Raw genomic sequence first — 6613 nt, 5'->3', positions numbered from 1 at the left:
TCAAACTCACATCGAAAATCAAAGTAAACAATTGAAATCACAGGCTGTTCCAACTTGCGTGAATTTCATCAAGCCAACTCATAATGTGACTCAATAGTGTGTATGTCCCCACATGCCTGTATGCACTCCCAACATCGTCTGGGCATGATCCTAATGTTGACAGATGGTATCCTGGGGGATCTCCATCCAGACCTGGATCAGGGCATCAGTGATCTCCTGGACAGTCATAACATCCCAGAGGTTCTCAATTGGAATCAGGTCTGGAGAACGTGAGGGCCAGTCAATGGCATCAATGCCTTTGTCATCCAGGAACTGCCTACACACTCTGGTCACATGAGGCCGGGCATTTTCCTGCACCAGGAGGAACCCAGTACCTAACAGCAGTCAGGGTACCGTTGGCTAGCACTTGGAGGTCTGTGTGACCCTCCCAAGGATATGCCTCCCCAGACCATCACTGACCCACCAAACCAGTCCTGCTGAATGATGTTGTAGGCAGCATAACATTCACCACGGCGTCCCCAGACTCTGTCACGTCTGTCACATGTGCTCAGTGTGAACCTGGTCTCATCTGTGAAGAGAATGGGACGCCAATGGCGGACCCTCATGGAGTCTGTTTTCATTTTGTAGGGCTCTGGCAGTGCTTCTCCGGTTCCTCCTCGCACAAAAGAGCAGATACCAGTCCTGCTGCTGGGTTGGTGCCCTTCTAGGGCCCTGTCAAGCTCTCCTCATGTAACGGCCCATCTCCTGGTATCTCCTCCATGCTCTTGAGACTGTACTGGGAGATACAGCAAACCTTCTTGCAACAGTATGTATGGATGTGCCATCAGACTACCTGTGCAACCTGAATGGACTGCAGGTACCGCCACATGCTGCCAGTAGTGACAAGGACACTAGCCATCCATCCATCATCTTCCGCTTTATCCGGGGCCGGGTCGCAGGGGCAGCAGTGTAAGCAGGGATGCCCAGACTTCCCTCTCCCCAGACACTTCCTCCAGCTCTTCCGGGGGGACACCGAGGCGTTCCCAGGCCAGCCGGGAGACATAGTCCCTCCAGCGTGTCCTAGGTCTTCCCCGGAAGACCTAGAGAAGAATCAGTCAGGAAGGATATGGAGAGAGCAATTGTCTGTGGTCACCACCTTCAAAACCATTCCCTTTTTGGGGTTGTATTGCTGTTGCCTCTCCAGTGCACCTGTTGTCACTTTCATTTGCACCAAAACAGGTGACATTGATTCACAATCACGTATGCTTCATAACTGGAAAGATTGATATCACTGAAGCTTAATTGACTTGGTGTTATACTGTGCTGATTACATGTTCCCTTAATGTTTGAGCAGTGTATATACAATTTCTCAGTCTTTGTGAAAGTGTTATTTTATATAAGAGGCTGATCAATATCAATGACATTAGGTATCCAGAGCCCCAGAAAAATCCCCACAAAAGCCCCACAAAAATAAGGAAATGGTTTACCCTCGCCCTAGAAAAATATATTTTCACATGACCCTCCCTGAGCATACAGGGGAAAAAACATGACCCTCCCCATTCAAAATGTAGATTCAAAAGTAGATTGAGCGCTTTTTGGTCTCAAACTCTCCTTCTCAACAACCTGCCTGCAAAGGTAGCCTACTATAGGCCCACTGTACAAATAACGACCCAATAAAAGTGGAAATATTAAAACGTAGCGTATCTAGTATAGATCAGTTAGACATTCAAAATGCGAAGCGTATTCTAACTTAAAGAAGTCAATGTGCCTGAAAATTTAAGCCCATATTATAGGGTTGTTTTTACCATTCCAAATGTCCATGCAAATATTAATATTGTAACACAACTACGGCACCAGCTAATAAACATTGCTATTCACAGTTTTCACTCATGTGGTTGCTCTGACAGCCTGGCAGGCAAAACATTGATAAAACATGGTGGCTAACGCTGGGAATTCTATGGAGCTACTGCACAAGCCAGTTACATTTTCAATCTTTACAGACTGTGAGTGTTTAGATCACCTGACAAAACATGAAAAAGGTATGCAAACACACTGCAAGTCTTAGGCACACAGCACCGCTGCGTTATTTACATCGCTAAAAACAGTGACATCCCTGCCGGAGCTGAACTTTGGGGATGGGTACTATACTAGTGGATTATCTTACCTTGTGGAGAATCCATCCCCTTACGCACACTGCTACCAAAATGAAAGCGTACAAATGTAAAGACCGCTATCTGTACATTCGATCAGGGTGGGTCAAAAATTCAATTATTTGGGAGGTGAAGGAGAAGACATTTTTCATTGTGAAAACAAAGTTGAGTGCAAATTTACCTAAATTACCACTGGTTCTATGGGTGGTCAGTGTAGCGTAGTGCAGCCTGTATGACACAGAATCCTGTACAGGTAATAATATACACGTTTTCCCAAAGTCAGATAAACTATTTCTACTGTTTAAATGAGCCACCATTGACAGCCTGAGTTGCTTTGGAGGAGGTTGGATTGGTGCGGTTTTCTCTTGTATTAACTTTGCTATTAATTTAGCTAAGTTAATACAAACTGTTTAACAAGAGAGGTTAAGCTAGTCTCATTAACTTTAGCTAGACTATTGGAGTTGGTTGCATCGGTACAGATGAAAACAGACCATGTCATTCATTACAATGATTACATGTAGATATGATTGCAAATCCAATATATAGGCATTTAGTGCATCCAATGAAACGGCAACTATCTGGCATTTAGTATGATAAGTCCAGTTAGGTCCAGAAATAATTGGACACTGACACAAGTTTGTGACATTTGCATTTGGAAGCTCTTGCTGTGAACCCACAACATGCAGTCAAATAAGCTCTCAATGCTAGTGAAACTGGTCATCCTTAGGCTGCAAGAAAAAATATCCATAAGAAAGATAACATGAACATTAGGAGTGGCCAAATCAACAGTTTGGCGCATTCTGAGAAAGAAAGAACGCACTGGTGAGCTCTGCAACACCAGAAAGGCCTGGCCATCCACAACTGTGGTGGATGATTATAGGATCCTTTCCTTGGTAAAGAAAAACCCCTTCACAACATCCAGCCTAGTGAAGAACACTTGCCAGGAGGTAAGCATATCATTATCCAAGTCTACCATATAGAGAAGACTTCTTGAAAGCAAATAGAGAGGGTTCACCACAAGGTGCAAACCATTAAAAAGCCTCAAGAATACAAAGGCCAAATTGGACTTTCAGCCGGATGAATTCTGAAGTATACAGGGATATACTGTCAGCTCAGATTCAGCCAAATTCAGCAAAGTTGATTGGACGGTACTTCACTTTACAGATGGACAATGACCCAAAACATACTGTGAAAGCAACCCAGAGGTTTGTTATGGCAAAGAAGTGGAATATTCTGCAATGGCCAAGTCAATCACCTGATCTCAACCCGATGGAGCATGCATTTCACTTGCTGAAGACAAAAATTGAGACAGAAAGACCCACAAACAACAACTGAAGACAGCTGCAGTAAAGGCCTGGCAAAGCATCACAAAGGAGGAAACCCAGTGTTTGGTGATGTCCATTCGTTCCAGATTTCAAGCAGTTATTGCCTGCGAAGGATTCTCGACAATGTATTAAAAATAACATTTTATGATTGGGTTAATTTGTCCAATTACAATTGAGCCCGTAAAATAAGGGGCCTATGTATGAAAACGGTTGCAATTCCTAAACATTTCATTAAAAAAATAAGTCAACCCCTTGAATTGAAGTTGAATGTCTGCACTTCAATTGCATCTCGATTGTTTCATTTCAAATCTATTGTGGTGGTGTACAGAGCCAAAATAATGAAAGTTGTGTCAGTGTCCAAATATATCCGGACCTAACTGTATAACTAGTAAAAGCATTACCAGTAAAAGTAGTAAAGGTTGTGGAAAGTGGGCAATAGAATGAGACTGTGTTTTGCGCGCCAAGTGGGAGTTTACATATGCCGTGACGACACGTGAAATCTATCAATATGCACAATGCTACACTAACCACATGCCTTCCTTGCAGCTAACGGAGATAGCGATAGCTTCTATTACTATATATTATTGCATACATTTTTTTCTAAAATCACAGTCGCAAGCCCAGTCTGACTATAACATCAGAATTTAACACCTTGCCCGTCCATGATTGGGTTCGGGCAGAAAATGAACTCCCTACCTCTGGGTCACAATGTCTTCAGCTGCAGTTTTGCCGGCCATCATGCTTTTAGCCTTTCCGCCAGATCACTCAACCCCTTTTAGTACATGTAGGCTTTAGATCTAGATGAACCTGTTCTGAGCATGACTTGTCTGCTTTGGGCAAGGCTGTGGCGACTTTCCTATAGGAATTTACAATAAAGTCAATGACCCACTGTACAAGTTCTGCAGGGAGTTGTGACTCTTCTTCTGTCCCCTTGTCCTGCTCTTTGTCGTCCTTTTCTACTATGTGAAGCAATGTTTTCCCTTTATGCGGTGCCGTTGTTGAGAACAATCATGTCCCTGATAATCATCTGTACATTAAAACAGGAATGCCATAATTGGCTTTCAGCTGCAATCCTGAAACCATTCCCTGTCTACATTATGTTGGGAAAAGGAGCAAAACAACTCATAGGCATACTGATTGTCTAACCGTCCACATGAACTGTTCTCTACATTCGGTAGCAGGAACTCCTCCAACACACGATTGGTTCCACTCACTTTATCCACAAATGGAACATCTCCCTTTGTCTCTGAAAGTCCATTGAATATTTCAAGACAATCTACAGCGAACAGAGAGTGCAAAGAAACTATTAAATAACTGAGCAGAGAACTTACACAGAAAACACATAGGTCTTACCGATGTTGGCCCAAAATAGCCTACACACAAGATATTGGGAGAATGCAGTAACCTATAGACATAGGCTGCTCTTCTACAAGCGTAGAGATGCCTAGAGGCATCCCCACGGTCAGGACCTGGCTGTGGCCCCCAGGCACATAGAGATGCCTAGAGGCACCCCAGCCAGAATCTGACAGCCACAATGTCTGCCAGATATTCCTGGAGTGATGGTTTGCTATCACCACAAAACAGCCTGATTACAAATGGCTGATGCCTTGGGAGGTTTTTAGTGGCATACAAAAATCCATACTTGTTATTTCCTGAAAAATCTATGTTGTGACTGTTAGATAGTCTTGTAGAATACACTGATGCGATTTGGGATGAATATGTCAATTTCAAAAGGCTATTTAAAAAGGAAACTTCTAAATACTAGCTAAAAAGTCAAACTTGTTATTTTGTGAAAAATCAAAGGCGAGGCTCTAACATAATGTAGAATATAGTGAAGCTTTCTGGGATTAATATCTATTTCAAGTAATAAGCTACCAAATCATAAAAAGCCATTGTTCTGCACTTTTAACCCGGTCCCTAAGTACTCCCTTCTCCGGCAAGTAGATATTGTTTAATCCATACTTGGGAGTAGTCAAATGTGTGAATCTGAAACTATCTTTACCACGGTAGAAGAGGAAAGTGTTAAAAAGAAGAAATTTGGCCCCCAAATCTGCTAATGGCATGCAGTGCCAGGCCCAGAGTATTGAGTCATAAATTTGAGCCATTAATGTACATTTAAATTATTTTGCAGATAAGGTAACTGGCACATTGAAATGGGTAGGTGTGTTGTTAAACCATGGGGCTGTTTGTTTTTAAATCAGGGAGTTGTTAAATTATTTGTCTTATGAACAGAATACACAAGGTATGGACCATTCAACCCGTCAGTTCCCAGAAGTCAATGCAAGAACCGATATAATAGAAGTAAATCAAACCAACAGCAATGTGAAGAAAGATAAGGGTGCAGCATAAAGCGTAAAGAAAAGTATTTGTGAATTAATTGACTTCATTCACACATACTGGATACATGTGTTTTGGTTACCGGGTCTGTGCAGGAATAATAATTACATTTTACATGTTTCCCTTGTGGTTTCTACCCCCTTTCAGTTAATATAAAAAAGAGGGTCAATTAGTGGGGTTTCGGTCTATTTCTGAAAATGAAACTACATACTTTGAATGAACCCCTTCATGAATGCTTTTTAAGTTAACTTCAATGTAAAGTCTTCATTTTAATTGAATTTGACAGATGGCTTTTTGACCTGCCGTCAGATTAAATGTCTGACTCTCAGACTCCAATGTAAATCTCCTAAATGTGTTACCATGTTCCGTAACCATGGTAATGTCTCAGGAGAAACCTGACAAATCATCATCCCAACTTTAATCGTAGTAATATGGGTGTAAAAGGGACTGATTCATACACACTCACTTTGTGTAGCCTCCCCCCTACCAGTTGCCACATCCACATTTAGCCTACAGTCAGGGTTTGGAAAAAATATGATATGCCTAACTGAAGCTCAAATAGAACAACTGCTTTCTAAAGCTAAGCAATAATGTTAGTACTACTTTATATAAAAGAAGGATCCATGTTGTTGTAGGAGCCTTAAGAAAGCATGACTTGCTAGATGATAAAGCTTCAGAATTTTAAACATATCATCAAATTCCAGAACGTTATCAGACAGATACTCTTAATGATTGTGAAAATGTACCTGGATGTGGATCTGTAAAATACAGAATATGCAGAAGAGAACATTTAACATTTTAATCAGCATGTGGCCATACACT

The sequence above is a fragment of the Esox lucius genome, chromosome 17, assembly GCF_011004845.1.
Source record: "Esox lucius isolate fEsoLuc1 chromosome 17, fEsoLuc1.pri, whole genome shotgun sequence".
Lineage (NCBI taxonomy): Eukaryota > Metazoa > Chordata > Actinopteri > Esociformes > Esocidae > Esox > Esox lucius.
The sequence above is the reverse complement of the archived record's forward strand: the minus strand, read 5'-3'. Positions refer to the sequence as shown.